We start from the raw sequence: 25,059 nt of genomic DNA, 5'->3' as shown, positions 1-25,059 counted from the left end.
CATTTGTTATGGACAAACATACTGAGGCAGAGAAAACACAAACACAGTATCAATTTAAGTGTTTACTAAGCTTCAAGGAATACAAAAATAAATGCAAGACCTAGAATGAAGTAGGCTGTCAGGAGCTAGTTCCAGGAACTATAATTGGAGTCCACAGCAAAAATCGTTCATTGATGTTCCATTCAATATTTTTTTTTTTAAATAAACATTCACAATCAAGATATCAGAAATGAACACCACATTTTCACCAATACTGACATGTTTCTGCATGAATTCAGTGCAGACCTTAATACAATTAACCAAAATAATTCCCTTCCCAAACTATCTCATTTGCAGAAACTCATTGAGGCCATGAAACCAAACCTAGTTTGAAATTGCCAGCAATTAAATCCTTGTTTTAAAGTTTTATGAAAAAGTACATCACACATACAACAGCTCTACATAACACCTGCAGAAAAGATCTCATTCAAAATATTAATTTGTTTTCTTGGATCTGTAGCCTCCCTCCACATCCCCCTTAACTGATCGAAGAAAAAGTTAGTTACTTTTAATAATAACAAACTTGAAGATTCAAAGCCAATATTACTCCTTATAAAAATCAGTACATGGGCTGTCTAGAATACCCATCTCTGAGCTTTGTGCAGGGAAGAGAGGAAGAGGTAGATGAAAAGAAAGAAAAAAGACCTTTTATTTTTCCTGCACAAACAAGACTGCTATAATGTATACACCAGCACAGCAATGACAACTCCATCTCATACATCAGCAAAATCCACTGGGGAATATAGACCTCTAGTGAGTTTGCCAAGGATGCAAGTTTAAGAGTAAAAGGTGGAATTATTTTCTCACAAACAAAACAAACAGTAACATCAGGATAGTGTCCCACACAAACCCACAGGTGAAGTGTGAAACACTCCTCACCTGACCAGATCAACACACCAATGAGGAGCATCACTCGCTTCCCCAGAATGGAACAATGCTTCCCCACGAAACCAGCTGCCACTGAAGCTACAGAAGCCTCTTATAAACCGAAACACTCATCTCAACACAGACCAACTCCAAGTGGGTCTTCTGTTGACTTCTTGGTTTGAAGAACGGTGTTGACTATTAGACAATCCCAGGGACTGCTAGCTTCCTAAAGTCAGGAGAGTGATGAACTGGGTCACCAATCCAGCCAGGGAGCCTGATCTTCTTCCACCAGCAGGGTGAAGGGCTGAGACAATCAATTCTGAGCTACCACACAAATGTAACTGAAGTACATGTACATGAAGTACATGGATCATGCAGATTTTTTTTTTTTTTTTTTTTACAGAAACATTACCTGTTTTCTAATTCTCCATTCAGCTTATCATAAACAAATTACAAAAAGCAGAAAATAAACTCGTCTGCGGTCAGGCAGGTATCAAAACACTTGGCATAAGCTACAAGATGTTGAATGTAACAAGATCACGCAGAGCAACATTTGATCTGGTCACACTGAGGCCAAATCAATTAAGAGGCATCCGCAAGCACCCAAGCCTGAGCTGGCACTACACGAGACTGACCAGCCATACACAGCAACACACTGCAAGAGTCTGTGCGAAAACTGCCTGTCAGCAAAAACGAGATATAAGTGGTGGCCTAATTAACACCAACTTGCAGCAAGGACAATATGCAGAAGAAGAAACAAGTATGCCTCACACAGTGAAAACACAAGCTTGAAATGATTAGGAATCTGAAAACTGAAGCTAACCCAAGGCAACAAAGCAAGCTAACCTCTGTGTCCCTTTATAACACCATACCACCCTGCCTGTCCCCCCAGGGGCTTGCCCCAGAGCTGCTGGACTGGAAGCGTGATGCAAACTGCAGGCTGCATCAGCTGCTAACCGCACAGGTCACACACCGGCATCAAACTTGGGCTCATCTGGCTACCCCACAACTGAATCAAAAAGGAGCCTGGGTCCACCTCCAAGCAGCCATCGTAATGAAGCTCCCCATCCTGAAATTTCCATTTGCACCAGAAATTTTTTTGGCAGTAATCCTGTGTGTTACCACCTGAGCTTTCAACACGTTTCAGCAAAAACACAAGGCGTTCAAGAAACTTGAATGTTTTATGCAGTATTGATTAATATGCAGACTTGAGACTTATATTGCTATGGAAGAGGGAATGTGTGGAAAATCAATTAAATCCACCAAATTATTCTAAGGACAGGCTTCTGGACAGTGATACAACTGTCCAGAACTAACTGGCTGTGGCACCATCCCTTAACACACTGGTATAAACTGTAAGTGCTTATAGAATCACAGAATTGTTTAGGTTGGAAAAGACCTTCAAGATCATTGAGTCCAACTGTTAACCTAACACTGCAAAGTCCACCACTAAACCGTGTCCCTAAGTGCCACATCTACATGTCTTTTCAATACCTCCAGGGATGGTGACTCAACCACTTCCCTGGGCAGCCTGTTCCAATGCTTGACAACCCTCTCAGTAAAGAAATCTTTCCTAATATCCAACCTAAACCTCCCCTGGCATAACTTGAGGCCATTTCCTCTTGTCCTATCACTTGTTGCTTGGGAAAAAAGACCAACACCCACCTCACTACAACCTCCTTTCAGGTAGGTGTAGAGAGCTATAAGGTCTCCCCTGGGCCTCCTCTTCTCCAGACTAAACAGCCCCAGTTCCCTCAGCCGCTCCTCATAAGACTTGTGCTCCAGGCCCTTCACCAGCTTCGTTGCCCTTTTCTGGACCTAATGTATTTCTTGTAGTGAGGGGCCCAAAACTGAACACAGTATTAGAGGTGCAGCCTCACCAGTGCCAAGTACAGGGAAACAATCACCTCCCTGCTTCTGCTGGCCATACTATTTCTGATACAAGCCAGGATGCTGTTGGTGTTCTTGGCCACCTGGGCACACTGATGTCTAGGCAGACAACATCCACAGCCTTTCCCTCATCCACTAAGCAAGTCACCTTGTCACAGAAGGAGATCAGGTTAGTCAAGAAGGACCTGCCTTTCAGAAACCCATGCTGACCAGGCCTGATCACCCAGTTGTCCTGTATGTGCTCTGTGATGGCACTCAGGATGATCTGCTCCATAACCTTCTCTAACACTGAGGTCAGACTTGACAGGCCTGTAGTTCCCTGGATCCTCCTTCTGGCCCTTCTTGTAGATGGGCATCATATTTGCTAAGTTCCAGTCAGCTGGGACCTCCCCAGTTAGCCAGGACTGCTGATAAATGATGGAAAGTGGCTTGGTGAGCACTTCTGCCAGCTCCCTCAGCACCCTTGGGTGTACCCCATCCAGCCCCACAGACCTGTGTGTATCTAAGTAGTGTAGCAGGTCGCTAACCATTTCCCCTTGGATTATGGGGGCTTCATTCTGCTCCCCATCCCTGTCTTCCAGCTCAGGGGGCTGGGTACCCGGAGAACAACTGGTCTTACTACTAAAGACTGAACCAAAGAAGGCATTAAGTACCTCAGCCTTTTCCTCATCCTTTGTCACTATGTTTCCCCCCACATCCAATAAAGGATGGAGATTCTCCTTAGCCCTCCTTTTGTTGCCAATGTATTTATAGAATTATTTTTTATTATCTTTTGCAGCAGTAGCCAGATTAAGTTCTAGTTGGGCTTTTGTCCTTCTAATTTTCTCCCTGCATAACCTCACGACATCCTTGTAGTCCTCCCGAGTTGCTTGCCCCTTCTTCCAAAGGTTATAAACTCCTTTTATTTTTTTCTGAGTTCCAGCCAAAGCTTTCTGTTCAGCCAGGCCAGTCTTCTTGCGCACCACCTCATCTTTCAGCACATGGGGATGGCCTGCTCCTGGGCCTTGAAGATTTCTTTCTTGAAGAATGTCCAGCTTTCCTGGACTCCTCTGCCCTTCAGGACTGCCTCCCAAGGGACTATGTCAACCAGGCCAAAGTCTGCCCTCCGCAAGTCCAAGGTAGCAGTTATGCTCACCCCCCTCCTTACTTCTCCGAGGATCAAAAACTCTGCCATTTCATGATTGCTACACCCACGGCAGCCTCCAGCCATCACATCACCCACAAGTCCTTCTCTGTTCACAAACAACAGGTCCAGCAGGGTGCCTTCCCTAGGTGGCTCGCTCACCCACTGTGTCAGGACGTTATCTTCCACACACTCCAGGAGCCTCCTCTCTGCTGTATTGTATTTCCAGCAGATATCTGGTAAGATGAAGTCCCCCAAGAGAACAAGGGCTAGCAATTGTGAGACTTTTCCCAGCTGCTTACAGAATATTTCATCTGCCTCTTCATCTTGGTTGGGTGGTTTATAACAGACTCCCACCACAGTATCTGCCTTGTTGGCCTTTCCCCGATTCTTACCCATGAACACTCAACCCTATCATCACCATCATTAAGCTCTAGACAATCAAAACACTCCCTAACATACAAGGCTACCCCACCACCTCTCCCTCCTTGCCTATCCTCTCTGAAGGGCTTATAGCCATCCATTGCAGCACTCCGGTTGTGCGAGTCATTCCACCGTGTTTCTGTGATGGCAACTATGTCATCGTTTTCCTGCTGCACAACGGCGTCCAGCTCCTCCTGTCTGTTGCCCATGCTGCATGCACTGGTGTAGACGCACTTCAGTTGGGCTATTGATCCTGCCACCTCTTTGCAGGGAGAAGCCCTAATTCCTACATGATCATTCTCAGGTGCTTTCGTCTAACACATCAATAACCCTTATGTCTTTGCTGCCCCATGGATCTCCATCCCCTACCTCCACTAAGACAGCAGACCAAAGAACCTCGCTAGCACGCTGTCCCTCAAACACTGGCATGCTGCCCCCAGGCTTATCTCTAGTGAGCCTGGTTTTATCTCTTCCCCCCTTCAAATCTAGTTTAAAGCTCTTTCACTGAGCCCTGGTAACTCCTGTGCAAAGATCCTCTTCCTCCTTTGAGACAGGTGTACCCCATCTGTCGCCAGCTGGCCTGGTGTTGTGTAAACCAATCCATCATCAAAAAACCCAAATTTCTGCCAGTAACACCAGGTCTGGAGCGAGATACTGATCTGCTGGCTTTTCCTGTTTCATCCCTCATCGTTCCCTGGAATTGGAAGGATGGAAGAGAATACTGCTTGTGCTTCTGATCCCTTAACCAGTTGCCCCAAGGCCCTGAAGTCTCTCTTGATTGCCCTTGAACTTCTTGTTGCAAATTCATTGCTGCCTACTTGAAAAATCAGTAATGGATAATAATCTGAGGGCCATACCAGGGTAGGAAGCTTTCTCTTCACATCTTTAACCTGGACCCTAGGGAGACAGCAGACTTCCCTAAGGAGTGGGTCCAGTCTGCATATCGGGCCTTTTGTTCCCTTCAAGAGGGAGTCTCCTATGACAACGACCCGTCTTTCTTTCTTTATGGAAGCAGTTTTGACACAGGGCATAGGCCTACTTAACCTCAGTGACACCTCCAAGCTAGATGAACCATCACTCTCATTATTATTTGGCTCCAACTGCAGAGCCTCATACCTATGATGCCAGGGCACCTGGGAAGGCAGGGTAGTCACAGAGGAGGGCCTGCCGCGCTGGGCAGGAACTTGTCGCCATTCCCCCGGAGCTGCTTGCCTCGGCCAACTGAGGCAATCATTGACAAAAATGATCCTCTTACAGCAAGGAAACAGACTAAAGCCATCCAGACTCTCACATTTACTTAAAGCTCACTTCTCACCTGAAGATTTTCCCAGTCTTTCTTCCCCAAGTACAATGGGGGGAAATGTCTAATGGTGACATTATCGGGCATTTATATAGGAACTATTAGCAGGCACACATGGAAATTCACAGTAGAGTAAACAAGAAAACTCTCTGCCCTCTTGTCCAGATGCAACACTGATTATTGCCCTAAAAACGATAGCTGGAAACAACTACTTTGGGGTTTTTTTTTATAGCTACAGCATTGAAAGTGAAATCAGTGACAGAATAAAGCCTGATTTTGGCTGCTCCTTTTATTACTACTCCTGACTTTAAACATGATTCCAACATTTTTTTCTTAATCCTAACTCAACAGAAATCATAAGGATACAGCAGCAATAATAGATGTCCTTCCAAGAAGGATGATCCATAAATGCCAGGCAGCCATATAAAGCACCAGCCACCTCTAGAAACAGAATCATTTTGAGTGCCTGGTATACAGAAAACTTCAAACAGCTTCTAGTACTTCTCGTTTACGCTCATTTTAACTTCAGCTATGGCAGAAGAATAAAATTACTAGTAATGCCTACTGTACAAATGTTGGCTAGTTAAAACCTTTAGACTCAAAGCACCATGAGTTCTTCTTCTTGCACAATTACTGCATGCCACAGGACCCCAAAACTCCCAAGCTTAAGCACAGCATATAACCTTACACACAACAATGCTGTTCATTTTCAGGGCAGTTTCTTCCCATTTCAGGATGAACTTGACATAGTAGAAGTGCAGAAAAGAAGGATGACTCCCAGGCTGGCAGGACCCTCCCTTGCCTTCAAAGCTGATGTGTTTGTTTATCCCACACACCCAAAACCAGCTGTCTGTGGTCTCTACTATCCTGGATGGCTTGCATTATGATTCTCTTCATTCCTTGAGCTGCAGAGAGCTCCGAAGCAGCATGTGCACACCCAGACAGGCTGGGACCACTTCAGACCTGCTCTGCCACCAGGCCTATATCCATCACAGCACGTGACTGATGCTATTTGCCTCACTTGACGTCATCATAAAATATGGAGCAATACCCTCAATAAATCACAAGTGCTGAAGCTGCAAGCACATAGTGTCACGTGATGCATTAAAGCCTAAAATGAAATATAAATAGGAAGTGTTTTCATGTCAGACGGAGTGCTGAAATTCCAGCATATTTAGATTTAAGAGTCCTCCTATCAAGTCAAGCATTTCCTCCATGTCATCAAATTTCAGATTTGTTTTTTCTGTATCCTGAATCGTAAACAACCTCAGTCTAGGTTCCACTAGGCTATTCAAATCTAACTGGGGCAGATGGACAGTGGCACAAACTTACACATAAACCGATTATGACTACTGCATAAAGCCCTTGCCTCAGTCTCTTCATCCCTGCAATAATGCATCAGAGCCTACCAATATTGAACCTTAATAATGTCAAGCTGTTCATACAACAGCAACTACATTAACCTGGGTTTGCAAAATTTCTGATCCCATGAATTTGCAGAGACCAAAGATCACGCTCTAGAGAACCAACTTCAGACCAAAGTCAGTAGCCTAGCTTTCAGTGCTCAAAAGTTAAGACATCTCCCTCCAAGACAGGCAGAACATTTGACTTTTCATCTCGTCCTCATTCAAGAACAGCAACTTGACATTTGGTTTTTGTCAGACACCTCCACACATTTCTCCTCTCCTTCCAACATAACACACTGCAACAGCAACTCTAGCAAACATCTGAAAACCATGAGTAGAAGTAATGCTTTGGTGAGAATATTACTGCATTTGTTAAGGTCTATCACGCTTCTGAAAACATTGCTTTCTTTCTGTAAAAGAAAAGCCTGCCACTCGGATGCAAGTTGCCATATCCAGCTGTTCCTCTTCATACTCTTACAGCTCCAATCCTTTCTCATTTCTAAGGCCCTGACACACAGCAGAGCCCAGCCTAGTGGCATCTCTGTCAGCCCAATTTATTTGTCATTACAGGTAAGACAGAAGATCTCTTCCAGCAATAACAATGACCGAGGAAGACATGCTGGAAGTCAGTTCATGCTGGGAGTCAGTACACATTCACAGTTTCTTAAAGTACATTCATCTTCAACATATGCAAAATGCATAGTCACCGCAGTACATTCTTCAATTATACTTAGCCATTTATTCCATCTGCAAGACCAGATTTGCAATTGGCACTCATTTAACTTCCCTGTTTTAAGTATCTACCATTGGTACACCTGATACATAATTAGCAGAGAAATATTCTCCACCAAGAGTACAGATCCCACATAATGCACATTTATATGTTATTCCCAGCAGACTAAAAAGTGAAGCTAAGTTATTAAGAAAAAATTAGCATATTTCCCAGTGAAATGTCAAACTGGGACTATCACCTACATGACAATAACTGACCATGGTTTACTCTTCTTGCATTGCATACCTTGATCATTTTTGCATTTCCAAGCATCATGCTGGGAAATACCTGAAGCAGTTGCTGAAGGAAGACATTGCAGTTCTGTCCAAACCTCTCCTTCCAAGACCTTTGATCATAAAATTTTTATGCAATGCTACGAAACACTTCCATAAAGGGGCATGAGCAAGCTACTCATTAAAAGTTTTTGACATTACAGAAACTATGATAAAATTAAGAAGGATTATAGTTATGTATTAAGCAAATCTGAAAAAAAAAAAACAGCTGGAAACTCTTAACAGATTGTTAATTTAAGAAAAACACAAAAAGAGATAAGTGACATTTTAATTAGTTTGCTAAAAATTCTGAAAAAATACATGATGCTACAGCATTATCATCAATTTTTCTGCAAGGCACCTGAGTATCTGACCACAAATTAGTTTAATTATAAATGGATGGTTTTAATAAAAGATGATTAAGAACTACCTCAACTCAAACATAACATCCGAGCTGTGCTGCTAAACCTAACCGTGTTGTTCTTAGGAAGAAGGAAAAGATAAAAGCTGAAAAATAATTCAGGTGTTCAGTGAAGAACTGAACACTGGATAGTAAAGTAATTTACCAGCATCACAACTTTCAGCAAAAGAGCACGAAAATACAGATATACTCTTGGAAACCTTTACAGACCTATAAAAAAAGGTCAGGGTGGGTTTTATTTATTTTTCCAATTGGGTAACGTTTTCATTTGCTAGAAATACTTGTTTGTTGGGTGTCGTGGTTTAACCCCAGCCAGCAACTAAGCACCACGCAGCCGCTCGCTCACTCCCCCCCCATCCAGTGGGATGGGGGAGAAAATCAGGAAAAGAAGTAAAACTCCTGGGTTGAGATAAGAACGATTTAATAGAACAGAAAAGAAGAAACTAATAATGATAATGATAACACTAATAAAATGACAACAGTAGTAATAAAAGGATTGGAATGTACAAATGATGCGCAGGGCAATTGCTCACCACCCGCCGACCGACACCCAGCCAGTCCCCGAGCAGCCAATCCCTGCCCCCCCACTTCCCAGTTCCTAAACTAGATGGGACGTCCCATGGTATGGAATACACTGTTGGCCAGTTTGGGTCAGGTGCCCTGGCTGGGCATGAGAAGCTGAAAAATCCTTGACTCTAGTCTAAACACTACTGAGCAACAACTGAAAACATCAGTGTTATCAACATTCTTCACATACCGAACTCAAAACATAGCACTGTACCAGCTACTAGGAAGACAGCTAACTACATCCCAGCTGAAACCAGGACATTGGGTTACACATTGAGAGCTGGAGCGTTCAACCCTACACACATAGAGTCACTCTTCTTACGATTTTGCTTGATGCCATGGAGCTGACATCACATTTGCTTTTGCAGACACAAACTATCAGAGCAAAAAGAGTCACATCTCAGTATTATCTGAGCTGCCTTTGATTTTATTACTCCAGAGGTAAACTTTAGGAGAGTATTAGCAGGATGAATTTAATGTACTACTTATTAAAGGGTGGGGGTGAGGTAAGATAACCCCAAGCTTACATTATCCACTCAAGCGAGCAAATACAAGTTCAGAGATACTAATAAGCCCTGTCCATCTGACTCTCTCCTCACACAGGCACTCTACAGCTAGATATAATTAGCATTAGTTGTCTTCAGTATGCATACATGTCAACACACAAGCACAAACACTGTTTGCAACCCCAGCAGCCTGCAATGCCATTTCAGACTGTTTGGATTTCACTTACAATAGGCTTTGTATTTCCACGTCATTACCCGTTTTAGCAAGAGTCTTCTTATTTTCACATCTTCACCAAATAGGTAACAACAGAGGAAATGACTGGGCAAGGATTTAAAAAAAAAAAAAAAAAAGAAAACTTGAGCTAGCCTCTATACTTCTAGGGAGCAATAATTTCTCTGAATTTCATTAGAGATTCCAAATAGTCAGCACTTAGAAAAAAACAAACAGCCAAAACCACACATGTACAGGTTAGGCATCCAGCTTTGCCACCTTTAGCCTACATCCAAACATAACATCCAAACCACATCAAAATGTTCTTAAAACATCCACTTCACAACCAGAATAGAAAGCAGCAGCTACTCCAAAGGTGGAAGGAAACTGTTTCTTGCTCTTGCAGTGCTCCTTTAAATGCCGAACACGACAACAAACCCCTTCAGGTTTGGGACGGATGCCTGGGGAGCCTGGGTCCCAGCCACATGCCCACTCAGCACACTTCCTCAGTGCCAATCCATTTGTAACAGCAGATGCGACCGTGCCCTCAGAGGGATGTGCTTGGAGATGGCACGAAGGAGTCACTAAGTGGTTTGTAAGAGATACGGATTGCTTTAATCGTTCTTTCCCAAATGGCCACATACCATTTTTTGCCCCTATAAAAAGGAGAGAGGTGCAAAAAACCATTATCTTCAAGCTGCACTTTTCTCTTCGCAAACACTATTTAAGACCACATCCCCCATCCCCTTCACTTGGAGCCTTAACAGAAGGACAGTAGTGTGTAACTGCAGCTTCTGGCCACAGACATGGCGGCCCCAGTGCCTTTGTTAGACAGGTGACACTGGGAGACAGGAGAGGCAGCAATTCCTTGCATTACACCCACCAGTCACAATGAAATGTCCCAAGTAGTTTGATGCTTACATTTTTCTTTTTAACACGCACTGTTACATTTCTGACAACGGTTCAGTAACTATGCTACCTTAGACAAACCGAGTGTCCCTACAAGCTGTCACAGTTGGAAGACATTGTCATCCCCCCCACCTCTGCGGCTACGACTACATTGGACACGGAGATGACCTGCAAAGCAGAACGGCTGTGCTTCCACCAGTGCTTGGTGCGTTTCCTTTCCAATCACACCTAGTCTAGTTATGTGGCATGGGCATCCACGAGGGGCCAGCACATTTTGGGTATGTTCCTGGAGAACACCTTCTGGTTGGGTTCTACCATGGAAGAAGCCAGCCCACGTGCCTGAAGGCCACCCCACAGCACAGTGCCAAGCCCAGCGAGTCAGCCCATCAGCACCTTCTCCTTGCGTACCCTTGTGATTTGAACATAAATACTAATACGGGCACAGCATAAAGCCACCAACTTTAATCAAAAGGGAACACCAACATCATCAGACTCAGAGTTTCTTGAAACCAAAGCACTGCAGCAACCCACCCTGTACCACAACACAAACCTACTGCATCCTCTACACTCACTGTGACAACATTTTCCTCTTCAAGACTTAACAGGCCTTTTCAAACAAGGTTTATCAACTGATAGCACCACGTGCCTCATAGCCAGACAAGGCTCAACACGATTCCTTCCCCCTCCCCAGAGGCTCTAAAAAAAGGTGTAGGAAATGCACACCCTAGTCCAAACGAGCTAGGCTTATGGAAGCGGGTCTTTTCTCTTAGCTTGCTTCTGCAAAGTTATTAGAAATAGTCCACAGACCTATCAGACCTGCTAGCAAACTGACAACCGCTGCCTTCTAGTACAAACTCGTTCAGAACTGGTATCTGTTGGGGAAAAAAGTGTCTCCCTCAAAGCCATAATAACTGTACACAACTATCAGGAGTGTCTTGCTTCCCAAAGGTATGGCCAAAGCTGACAAAAAGATGCGGCTAGTAGGGGAACTGTAGTGCCTTGCCAGAGCCTACTCTTTGGTCTGGCATCACTTCCCCAGGAGAAGGGAATCAGACACTCACTCACCGCCATTTCAGAAGAACATCGTCTTAAGAGCTAAGCTTCATTGAGAGAAAATTGTTTCTCTCTGACATCTCAGAAAAATTATCTGTGTGGGAACGGTATGTGCTCACACGTGGAGAAGGGAAAACAACAATCCAAGTACACCCACACTCTATCGCAAACCAAAAATTAAAGCAGGATGGCAGAAATGCCATCCCTGCAAATGGCTGAAGAGAGGCGCTTCTGGAAGACAGTTGTGGCACGTAGCAGAAACCCGTGGCTTGTACCGCAGCTTCGAGGATGAGGACCAAAGAAGGGCAGCAGAAACCAAGAAGCGGAAGTGGCAGGCATAGCAGTGATGGTGTGGAGCGCACACCAAGCAGACGGAACACAAGTTAAGAAGACTTCCCAGCACAAAGCCAACGCAGGCACGTATTGAGCATCACCTTTCCCAGCGACAATTATTGAAAGTAAAGCATGTAATTTTAATGCATCTTTCCCATCCCCTCCCATCATTAAGGACAGGGTGGATTTCTCTTCCTTCCCAGAGACATGGGTGTGTCAACTAACCCAGCATTACTGAAATATCTGTTGTATGTGTACCTTCAAGTACAGCTGGGCAACATATTTCAAACAGTTTCAGCAACCAAACCCATTCTCTAACTCGGCATTAGTTCTGCAGATAACTCCAGCTATCCCACATGTCAGCAGGGGGAAGGTGTCGAGGATTTACATACACAGATCTAACAACCCAGCTGGAAAAAAAAAAAAAAACAAACCAAAAAAATCCCGTAACAACCACCATTACATAAAAGCATATATTTTTATTAAAAAAATATACCTGTGTGCATAACAAATGCAATATCTATACCCACATCTATAAAATTAAACGAGCCTACTTCCTCACACAAGTTACACCATCCCTTGCATTACCATGGAAACCAAGTACAAAATTAAAAATTTACTGAAGATTGAGAGGACAGTAGAGCCTCACTGAGATGAAGCACTCCTATTGCAAATGACAAGCTCTCTATTAATATTGCATTTTTAGCTATGTCGAAACAAAATTCTGTTTTTCCAACACTCCTGTGGTATGCTGTAAGTGAGCAATTTCTCAAAAAATCCCAGCTACCTGTTGCAAGTGCCAACAATCCAGCAATTATGATAAGCATTTCTGAACTCCTAATCAAAACAATGCAAGCTGTAGAACTACATTATTTACTCTGCTCTGCAAACAGAAATTCATAACCAGAGCGGTGGTTTTGAAAAGAAAGCCATTATATCCTTTCCATTTCTTGATGGTTGGTTTGTTTGGGTTTTTTTAAAAGGTATATTAAAACTCATGCAATTAACTTGTCAACTGTTGGTTTACAAGGCACTTCCCCATTATTGCTACTTATAGGGGAATCTAGCTTGCATGGAAGTTTCAGTTTAACTCTGTAAGTGTTCAACTCCTATTTCACTTCTAGGCTCTATATATCTTCTGTTCTTGATACTTGGCTTTACTGACTACAGAGATAAACCCTCTCTGAAAGACGTAAGGGTGTAGCCAGAATACAGAACTTGCAATTAGTGACAACCCACCCCCCTCCCCACCTCTAATTTAAACAAAGTCTCCAAAGTAACATTTCTAGAAAAAATAAACATTATTTTAAAGGAAGTTCTTCAGAAAGCTGTGCTGTCCCCAGTTTCCCAAAGGAAAAGGTAAAAGTCATACCTAGAAAAGCATCTCTTATGAAATTAACGTGCCACATCCCAACAGGGCGGGCAGGCTACCCACAAGCCTGCCTGCCGTTCTTGCCTCAGATGCATTTTCTCCTTTCAAAGCACAAGCAGAATGACAAGGGGGACCAGACACACACCTTCAAAATTCAAAACCTTCGATATTCTCAACATCGTACCAATTTAGATGCCGTGATTTAACTACATAGGACTGAAAACACAGAGACACTTCCCAAAGGAATTACATGCTTTTTTAGGACATGTAATTGAGGTCATGGGAGCAGTTGGCTAAAAATACTCCCCCTTTCTTTCCTGAACAGTTTGACTCAAAAAAAAAACCAACCCAAAACAAACAAACAAAAAACCCAAAACCAACAACAACAACAACAAAAACCCAACCCAAACAAAAAAAACTCACAAAAACCAAACCCCCCAAAACCACACATCAGTTCTGGATTTCTGTACCACCTGGTATAGTAAGAAGACTTGGTATCCTATGACATATACTGTTAATTCAAACAAAACAGTAGAAGCTTGAATCTTCAAAGTTTGTGTTACCAAAATCTATAGGCATTTTAGTTGGCAAGTGCTAAACCACCTAAAGATTAATTAGTACTGTAAGGCTTTCTCCCTACTCTTCCACTTGATTGTTGCAAGAGATCCACTAGTTTTCGAAAAACACTCATTAAGTTGTTTATTGCCTCTTCCCATCAACTCGGGAAAACCATTTAGTCTGGTTTTTACAACATACACCACAGAGCAGCATATAAGGTCTTCCCATTTTTCTTCCCTTACAGATCACCTTCAGGCAGACCAGAAATTTGGCTGCTGACATGATTAAAAGCAGTCTTTGAATTAGGAAGCCAGCAACACCATGTTTCTCAAACTAAGATAGCTAGAGTGAGAATTGGAGGTTGGGGTGGTGTTTCTTTGGGGTGTTTTTTGCTGGGTTTTGTTCATTTTTTTTTTTCTCCTAGATGAACCTTATGCTGCATTGTTTCTCCTGAAACAAGAATTAAAACTGTTAGCAAGACAAAAGCAGCTGAATACCGAAAAACACCAGACAGACAGCACTCACCTGAAGACAAATCTAACAGTAAGACTGACTGCACAGTAAATAAGAAGAGGAATTTTCATTTGTGTGGAAGACACCCAGAAGTCCCTCAAGCCCTGCAGGGACAGCTCCTGACAACACCCATCGGACAAGATGGGCAGGAGAGCCACAGAGGAACAGCACCAGAACCACAGTGCTCGGCCAGGGGAGGGAGAACCCAAGAGGTGTCCCCACCCATGCTTTTGCAAAGGGCAAAGTAAAGGCAAGAATTCAAAGCAAATCTTAAGACTTCAGACAAGCACATTACGAACTAAACAAATGATACTCTGATGGAATGGTGAGATAAGCAGAGACTGACAATTACTTCAGGTTTCTTTCATCTCGCTGGACAAGCTCATACCTTGCCAGAAGCCTAATTCCAGAGAGAGCTGCTGGCAGCAGAGGCAAGAGTACCATCCTGGAATTTAGCTTGCAGATTTCTGATGTGCCCAATTCCTCAAATTTTAAATATTTTCCTTACCCAAATTATTCTCTGTAATTAAAAAGCATTAAGTAATGGACATAAAGTCTGTGCTCCAGCTTAAACGCAGCGTATCCCAAAGGCTCACATGGCCTTTTACACCAACCTCAGCTGTTACAGAAACACTGGGGAGCTATGGCTCCTAAGATACATTATTTAGTGATCATCCTCCCAATATTTTTTTCTTTTGCAGGCTCAGTCACTTAAAAAGTGAGAAGACTTGAAAATGCCTTAACTTACTGTTAAGGCCATTTACAACTCGAGTCAATTCCTTAAAAACTGGGGTTTTTTTCTTTCTTTCTTTAAAATTTCTGTTTTGGAGAGCCACAGAGCTGGGCTGAATGCATGGAGCAAGGACAACCATAAGCAGACACAAAACAAACTTGTCCAGCACTATCCGGCAGCATGGGAAATAATCCCAACCAGCCCAGCCTGCTGGTGTCCAGCTCCAGGGTCTTTTGTTTCAGCAGCACTGATTAAAAACAAAACCTTTTAAAAGGTTCAGAAAACTTATCACTCACTTTTTAATTCCAATTTAACACCAAGAACAAACACTTTCCAACTGTTTCCCTGAATAGTTTTGCAAATATTAATGCACTTTTATCTGTGAAACCCCAAACCATACTACTAAGTAGTTTGTCACAGAAAATGCTAATTCACAACACGTTTAAAATAAATTAAAAAAAAAAACAACACAACAAATCGAGTTTAAGGCTTAATTATGTTTTGATAACACCAAAACTCATATCCTAAAATCAACAAGCAAATAACTTATGCTATATATCCAAACAGTATTATTGTTTACAAAACCTTGTATGACCAGACACCACTGTATTCCCCTCAGGGCGTATGTTTAAAGGCACTGTAAGTTCCCCATGGGTACAGAATTTAAATCCCAGGATTTGAACAGAGAACATCTCATCTGACCTCCTGCACATCACAGACTATTGTATTTCTCCCGCTTACCATGATGGAAGCCCAACATCTTTATTTACCTCTTTGGAAAATTAGTTTCAAGTCTTCACATCTGGAGGCAAAAAATTATTTCCCTTCTCAGCTTGCCCCAAGACCACATTGTCAAAAACATGTCCCTGGTTTCCTATCTGACTGCCTTCCAGACAGCAGTACTTGGCATGCCTTTCGTTGCCTGGTATTTCCTCCTTGTGGAGGCAACCAAGGCACTGTTCAGTCTTCCTTCTGATAAATTACAGATTGTTTTTCTCATCTGGTTTTACCTCTAGAGCTGGAATTAAGAAAAACTTCCCCCCCCTGCCTCCAAATTACCTCTATCCATCAGAGCCACTAATTCTTGTCCTGGCCCTCTCTTCCCTGAGCCCTTCCCAGAGTGGATGGGCTCAGCTCCCCAAAACCACATCTAGCACAGAACAAGGTACCCTCAAATCCATGCCAAGTTTACCTAAACTCGCTGCACAACAAAGTCCCACTGCTCAGTCATGGGGTGGCAAGGAGGCAGGAGGTCCGGGCAGAGGAACTTTGCCGAACGCCAATCCTTCCCATGGCCCATCTTCCATACAGGCTCCAGGCCTCAACATCCCTCTTTAAAATGAGGAGGCCACTTAATTACTAGCCTCAACATCAAACACCAGTTTTACAGCAACAAGAGAAAACTCAGACTCCTACCTGCTACTGTCAAGTCTCACAAGTCAACAGCACCGTCTAAGTCACATTTTGTCTTTTGGTTTATAGGAGTACGTAACAGCCTTTTGTTACTCAGAAGCTTTCTTTTAAGTGACAGATTAATTAAAGCTTTCTTCCTCTTACCAGTTAAGAGATACAATTTCTTTAAAACACTTTACCAACATTGATGCATGCATTTGCATTCAAGCATGCGAAGCCCAACTCAAATGAAAGGGGACAGTTCAGTTGAGCCAAGCAACCTATGTCAGCCTCACTTCTCAGAGCCTGGGTCTCGACCTTCAATATTTCTGCCCATTGCCCACAGAAGTTTTGTTAGATTTAAACAGGAGGTTAGTAGTTAAGAATCTGTATTGTAGCCATAAATAAATCTAAAACTGTTCGACAAATCCTAAGTCTCGTTTAAATACGTTTTCAGAAATAGTTTAGACTACAATTTCAAAGCAAAATGCTTTGATTTAATCTTACCCTGCTGTTTATCAGAGATTACATTTTCTCTCCAAGCTCAGCTGTTCACAGGATTTTCTTGCAAACACCTTCAGAAAGGTGCTACCTCCTCTGCCCAAAGGAAAGCCCCACCATAATCAGAGCAGGGACTTAATGAAGCCTGTCAGCCATGGCGAGCCAGCAGCTCAGTGCAGGGTGCCAAGGCAAATCGATACCATAACCCTCCCTCCCCAACCACACAGCAGAACTGCCCATCGCGGGCACCTACCCCTCTCCCACTGACCCATCTCATCTTGGCCATTCACCAAAATAAAACAGTTTGTGACCTAACCAGACAAATGCTGATTTTTATGAGAGACGTCCCTCAGTCTGGACTCAAACCAGCCAGACAGGCTAGCAGTGAAAGGTGAAACACTTCGCCTCAACAGCCCAGAGATGCAATCACGATTATGCAGAACACTCCGCACGTGGAAAAGGAGAAATTGGCTTTTCAGGCACTAAGGCTGCAGGAAAAAGAAAAAAATTCCCCACAATTTATATTATTCCTATGAGAAATGAAAGAAGACAATATGAAGGTAGAAATGAATCTAAACAAAAGTGAAAGAGACTGCCAGTGTCCAGGACCCCTTGGGGACCTTCAGAAGTCTTCAGAACTCCCTTCAACACTCACATGTATTCTGGGTTCCTTATTTGGTCTTTGATTTTTTAGGCTTTCCAACTCTCCTTACTCTCCCACATAAAAATCAAACAATCAATGCTAAGTTTGGGGTTGGTTTTTTTTGTTTTTTTGCCTTCTTTTTTTAAAATGATGTAAAGCTGACATTCTCACGATAAATCATATTCTTCTGGATGCTGGGATTACAGACAAGTTCTCATCTGCGGATTGCTTGCAATGAAGTTCTAGGAGCTAAGCAACACTGAAAGAAGGACAAGTTGGAGGTCCAAAATTCTCAGTTTAACAATTTTGCTGTTAAGCAACTTCAGATCAATATTATCCTTCTAAGACTTAATGAAACCAAAGACAGAACTGGCAAGAGGAAACAGCGACGAAATTAGGATGCTGAAAGACGTATCATTAAAAGTAATTTTATTTTTTATTCCACTTCATAGTTAAGAGAACTGGGCAGAGGACAGACAAGGCACACATAGCAGAGCGGCAGAAGAATATCAAACAAGCTTCAGAACAACCCAACAGCTTAACACACACTACAGCTTTAGATGCTTATTAATGTGATGCATGCACAAACCCCCATCATTTCTATACTCTAAGTACTCAAAAATTAAACTACAATCAATCAACATTTAGTACATTTAAATTTACAACACCTATATAGAAAAAAAAAGGAAAATACCCAAAATAATGAATGCCTTTTTAAAGACACTGCCTTTTTGTTGCATTAACAGTTTTCTTCTTTTCCTCAGTTTACCTTCCTCTAGATAATACTGTATTTTTCACTGTTTATATAAACAAATATACAGGCATTATGAGATGTGTATTAAAATGACCTTTTTTCAAACCACAAAACCCCTAGAAGCCATGACTTAGTTTATGAGAAGCTTTGAAATTTAACAACAGAATCAAACCTTTAACAATAATACATTGGCGGGGGGGAATCTATCTCCCCATGTTTCCAGGTGACACATAGGGAACAAACGTAGTTTTTCAAGTTACTTTTCAAATTATAAGAAAGCAGAAAGCAATAAAACTACCATATGAGCTCAGTACCCCATATTCCAGATTCAAAACTCCAGCTACAAATAAATTTACCCAACTAAGCCAAGAAAGAAGTTAACTGTTTGTCTCAAAACTGTATCATGGCATCTGACAAAGCAGGTGGGGAAAAAAAAAAAATCAGCCCTTTGCAGAGACCATAATTTAGAGAAAAATCAATTTTACAGGGTCAGAGCTTCAGAATGAGTAATGTCTACTTTAAAAATGTGCTGATAAGGTAAGAGAAGGTTTGCTGCAGGCACAAAGGCGATGTGATAGCATGACAAGGAGATTGGAAATATCTCCAAAATCCTGCCCCATATCTATTTTTTTACTATGTGTGTCCATTGGATACCACTAAATTTTGGAGGTGGATGAGGAGGCAATTTTCACCTTCACCACAAGAAAAAAAAAGTAATGGTGTATTTCAAATCTATGAGCACAAAATAACTGTATTACCTAAATTTGAGCTGTGTATATATGTAAACTCCTGTTTCACAGTTTCAAAAACCTCAAAGTGCAATATAAACACAGTTCCCAAACAATATAGGATTTTGTCACCCTCCCCCCGTCTTGAACTCCTATTAGACATGTGCTTTGTTTTACTAATTACAATTCCAAATAGAAATTATGTAAATCAAACTGCCATACTGGATCACATTGGTAGCCTGCTCTGAAAAGGAGCAATTTTTAATGCCTTTACTTACAGGTACAACCAATTTTGCCCCATTCCTGTCATATGTTATCTGCTGTGGTTGAACAAATAACCTCTGCTCTAGGGGAAGACAGACCAGAAAAGGATGAACAGAGAATTCCTATCTGGATTAGCTCAAAATGGGTCAGTGGGAATTGAATGGAGTTATCCATCCCTGAACACAGCTCCTTGGGGATTTTTGCCTTTTGCAGGGACTCAACACTAACTTTTAACAATCAGGAACCAAAGAGGGGTCAGGTGTGAAGACACTGTTCATGCCCTGCTGCAAGTCACCAGAGGGAGGCAAAGGGACTAACAATTTAATTAAATGCTATTACACAAACTTCAGCAAATGTGGTTCCAGAGGTTGGCACTCTTCCCCAAAGAAGCTGCCTGCTCTTTTAGCTGAGCCAGTTCGACTGCTTGTGGCCATTTTCTGACTCAGGTCTGCCAGAAGCTGACACCTACCAAAAAAGGCACAGGTCATTTCTTTCAACACGGCACAGGATCATAAAACCAGCCTAGAGAGGGGTCAAAGAGCACTGAAAAGGCTGAGCTTACAGGGGGAGCGGGTGGAAGCAGGAAGAGCAGCTTTCAGCAGCCAGCTCCTGAGCTAGGTGGGTTGCCAGCCAAACAGCAGTGTTTAACTACTGCCTGAAAGGAGCAGCCAGATTACAAAGCCACAAAGCACACTGGCTCACACGCTCCTCTGTTTTAAAGCTCCGCTGTCCCACAATCAGTGGAGTGCCATCAGTTGACCAGAAGGTTTGCTTCTTTTGGAAAGTCTTGTAAATCACTGCAATCTACACTTACCCTTTAATATTAAGTCCTTAAGAGGAGGTAAGGTCTCCTGAACTTACTGGGAGGACCATCAAAACACAGGCAAGCCAGAAGTCTGGCTTCTCAGCTGAGGAAGTCACAGTGCTTACAAAGTTGTTACACTGGGAGCTACAGTGAAGAAACCAGCAATACCCATATCTATCACTCTCTCCTGTTTCTATTAATCAATGCAGGGCAAGAAACCTGCAACACACAACTGTGGAACAGCAGTGTCCCTACCGTCAGTAGCTGGTTTAAGATTTTCCACCCTTCTAAAAAGCATCACTTATTTTAATATCCTTACGTTCATACACCAAGATGTGCCTGCCATCTGGAAAGCATGTTTTGTGAGCCACTGCAAGATACTGGCATTAATTACGCACTGTGGAGTGTATTGCCCCTTACTCGTATTTCCATCATGCGAAATTTAGTATTGTAATTACGTGAATCATTGTCAAGTATTTGTTCTGCTACAAAGTGCAGCATCAAAACAATACTATATGCTCCATATAGCAAGAAGCTTGAGCTGTGATGTTCTTTTTTTAATAAACACTCATAAATATATATACACACAAACTAACTGGCTGTCTTCAAATTGATCCCCTTGAACAGAGGTCATTATCCGCATTTTATTTTGTTCCTCTTTTGTTATATACTAAATTCTCACAAGGAAAGGTAGGTGTTTTTGGTAACTGGAGACATCAGAGCTTTTGCAATCTACAGCAGAGCACAAGATTTAATAATCACGTAGCTCTCTAAAAGTTTTTCAATCAAAATGAATTAAAAAAAGAAGACAAATACCCAGGTTTCAGAACTGTCACGTTACAATCAAGGGCAGAAAAGCAACTTATTTAGGGCTGAAAACTCAAAACCACACACCAGCCATTACCGACTGATATTCTCAGCTGGTTTGGTATCACCAAAAGGGACAGAAAATGTGTTTTCAAACCTCATCTGTAGGTATTTCTGGAGGTGAGTCAGGGAAGGAGGACAGATTCCAGATCAAGTTACGGGAACAAGGGCTCTTCAGACCAACTGCATTCAGTTTTAAACGGCGGGGTAGGGGGTGGGAAGCAGGTCAGAGCAAAAGTTTGACTGCTCTAAAGAGCAGTCCTTTGTCCCCGAATTATTCCAGGCTCAAGCTCGTTACCAACATTGCTCTTGGCAATCCTCGGCCTGGCAGCAACTGTTGTAAACTCTCATCGCAAGAGCATACTCTAACAGTTAACCAAGCTCACAGAAAGTCGTTTGGTATTTTTTCAATTTGCTTTACTTTTAATCTTCTTACACCGCAGGATTTTTTTTCAAAATCCCCAGAATTTAAATCCAATACCACACAGCTCTAGACTTATGTGTTAAAACGACACCAGACAGCTCACCTAACAACTTCAATGAACCTATTACCATACATAAACCTCATTATAATATTTTTATCTGTAGCAGTCTAGAACCTTGTCTCTTCATTGCCTGGATATAAGGAGGTATGCAAGTGACTATTGATTTAATACAGCCTATACGCTAATATAATGTATATACACAGATGTACACAGACGGTGATTTTAATGTCATACATTAAATATGCAAATATATTGGGGATTTCAATATATATTTGCGTACATTATATTGACACATTAGGTGATTTTTAATGCAATATGTGTCTGCATACATGTGCATACGTATACATGGACATTTGACAGTTTGGGTTTTTTATTAAACCCAAATACAATTTTTTCAACTCCTGGTTATTACATACATTTTTTGGAAGATGTGACAGATTTCAAAATGACGCTTATTCAGAGTATTCAGGATTAAGGATGTAAATTATAAATTAAGCCTAGAGACACTGTCTTAAAAATAAACAAAGAACAGCTTGGAGACATGTTTCAAAGCAGAGGTGAACCAACCAAACCATGGATGGAGCAGGTTGCCCAGCAAGGTTGCACAGGCTCTCTCATTGGAGCTTCATTTTCAAGACCCAACCGCAGAAAGCCCTGAGCAGCCTGGTCTGATCCTAGAGCTGGCCCTGGTTTGGACAGGGGGTCAGACCAGAGACCTCCTGAGGGATCCTGTGATCCTATCTACTAATTTCTTGACCAAGTCTCCACACCCAACAGCTTGTGTAAATTATTTTACTGAGTCACTAAAAAAAAATTATTCTGCTCAGAAAAACAGCTGCCAATTCATCAAGCAGTTACATGAAGTTACTATGCTCTTAAGCTATTTTGCTAAGCTTTGTATTGGAAAAGGACTGCCAATTAAAAGAATTTGTCATGCCTTTTCTTCATACAACTTATAAACCAAACTATTTATTATCCTTCACAATTTATTAAACACATGCAAATAGAAAGTCGTGAAAAGCCAAAGACGATCTATACTTCTTGCAGGTTTGCCATACAATTCAACACTGATCAAGTAAAACTGATTAAGAAAGATCACTTGCATTTATCACACAAACAGCTAACGAAAAAAACCTAAAAAACCAAAATTTTGTCAGCTTCTTCATGTTTTCATACATGTTTTGTGAAAAAGCACAGCAGCTGCTCACTTTCCCCCCCCAGAAAACGCATTTGAAGAGAACACAAGTCTCAAAATTGTCTGTTGCTCATTAAACAAACAAAAGGCAAATGAGGGAGCAAGGGAGAAGCTCCTTTTTTACTCTTCTAATTTGTCCACCTGACTGCCAAGCATTCTGACGGCACACCAGAACCCAGAGGGCCTGCCCTGCCCCCCTTACCCATGCAGCCACCCACCACAACACATGCAGCATTTTAAATAGGAAGTGCAAAAAGGACCCTTCAACAAATGCAAAACCTTTGCCAGGAGAATTCGGGAACAGAACCGACGGGAAGAGGAACCAGAAGTCTGTAATGGCAGCGAAGGAAAGGTTTCCTTCCCCTTCCCACATTGCAGAGTCATTTCTAAAGGTCTGCTTGAAAACTAAACAATGAAGAAATATTCAGGCTCTTCCAATGGAGAAAAAAAAGAAAGAGAGTAAATGGAAAAATAGCTACTGAAGAATATGACGGTTTCACAAGTTATGAGAGCTCTTGGCCAATGGATTTCTTAACCCCAGTAAGCATGATTCACATGAGTGGCAGAAGCAACATGCTAAGCAACCACATCACTGGAGCATCACTAAGGAATATTTCCTTTAAAGCTGAATAAATAAATATTAATCTACCTGTAATTTTAGAAAGGAATTCTTCATGTGTAATATAGAAAGAATTTGTTTTCTTCCTGCTTTCCCTCTTCCTTATACCATTCTCCATGAAAGCAAAGTACAGGTTCTTTGCTGCTTTCCAGAAAGCGTTTGTTAAAATGGCAGGAAAAATGTTTCATTTCAGAACAGAAATCTAAAGAGAATCTAATCTAATTCAAACATCAAAATTTCACACTTTAGCATATGAAGACAGTTCAAGCGCGGTAAATGCATGCATGCAATTCCTATTATGAAATATTTTCGCATTATAAAAACAGTCACTTATTCAAAACATCAACTTTAGAGTATCAAGACTGACAAACACCAGAAGACCAGATGTTAAAACCTACCCTGGTATCAAACATTTTAAAAAAAGTTAAACGCAAAGCCTCAAATGTTCATGTGGAATGACAGAACAAGATTAAAAGCTTCTGCAGAAACACCAGTGCCCATTTAGTCAAATGTTTCGAGGCAAAGGATGTCTCTGAAAATTCTAGATATCACTAAGGCAGACACCATTGCAGAGGGCTCTGAATACAGACTCTGCCTCGAACGGTTTTGGTGCAAAATGCAAGCCCCCTTTCTTGCAAGCACCTTTACAGTGGCGATACCTACGCACCCCTCTGTAAGGCCAGGGCTACAGGGACTGAACAGAAATGCCCATCCCTCTGTGGTCTATCCTGAAGCACAGCCTCAATCGTAAAACCTCATTTTTTACTTCAGCTGCGCACCCAAGGCAGAAATTTCCTTCTGTTGCATTCAGACAACTAATGGTTGCATCGAGCTGATAAACCCAAACGAGCGTTGGAACTGGAAGCTTTAAACCCCTGAGCATCTTTACGGCTGCTTGGCTTGGTATACCCTGCTCAACACTGGCAAGATCACACCTCGAAGCGAGAGCCTGTGGCTGGCAGCCTTGGCGGTGGGGATGGAGAGCTGGGGCGGAGAGCCGTCTGGTCTCCTCTCCGCTCCCAGGTACCAGGGTCCCTCCTGGGAAGGGCACCGGAGCTGCAGGCCTGCACCCCCCTGCCCAAGGGGAAGCGCAAGCCTCAGGCTCCGCTCGCAGGCTAAATGTTGGCATTCACCTCACCGCACGCCCTCCCCCCCCGAGAAGGGAGGCTTAATATCAGGGGACAGGAGCTGAGGTTTTAAGGCCGAGGTCTGGCAACGAAGGACCGAAAGAGACCAGGAGATAACTCTCCCCTCCCACACCTTTTTTTTTGTTGGGGGGGGGGGGGAGAAGCACCGACACCCAGCCATGTCGGCTCCTCTTTTGAGCCCCGGGCTTGCGCAGCCCCGCCGGGGTCCGCCCGGCTCCCCCCGACCCCAGCAGCGGTCGCGGTGCGCTCACACCCCCGGCCGGAGGGAGGGTGCGGGCGACCCCTCCCGCCCCCAGCCCCACCCAGAGGGGGGGCCCGGCGGAGGGTGCCACCAGGCCGGGGGAGGGCAGGGCAGGGGCGGCTGCGGAGGGGCGCGGGCTGCCGGCGGGC

At 42.8% G+C, this 25,059-nt stretch overlaps 1 protein-coding gene across 3 annotated transcripts in view; it reads right to left on the bottom strand.

The window, feature by feature from the left end:
- The window catches only part of APP (amyloid beta (A4) precursor protein), a 232,634-nt gene that overhangs the window by 207,137 nt on the left and 438 nt on the right, over positions 1-25,059 (bottom strand). The gene's annotated exons all lie outside the window — the stretch shown is intronic.

The sequence above is a fragment of the Haliaeetus leucocephalus genome, unplaced genomic scaffold, assembly GCF_000737465.1.
Source record: "Haliaeetus leucocephalus isolate CR32 unplaced genomic scaffold, Haliaeetus_leucocephalus-4.0 Scaffold93, whole genome shotgun sequence".
Lineage (NCBI taxonomy): Eukaryota > Metazoa > Chordata > Aves > Accipitriformes > Accipitridae > Haliaeetus > Haliaeetus leucocephalus.
This window is presented reverse-complemented; position numbering and strand designations above follow the sequence as displayed.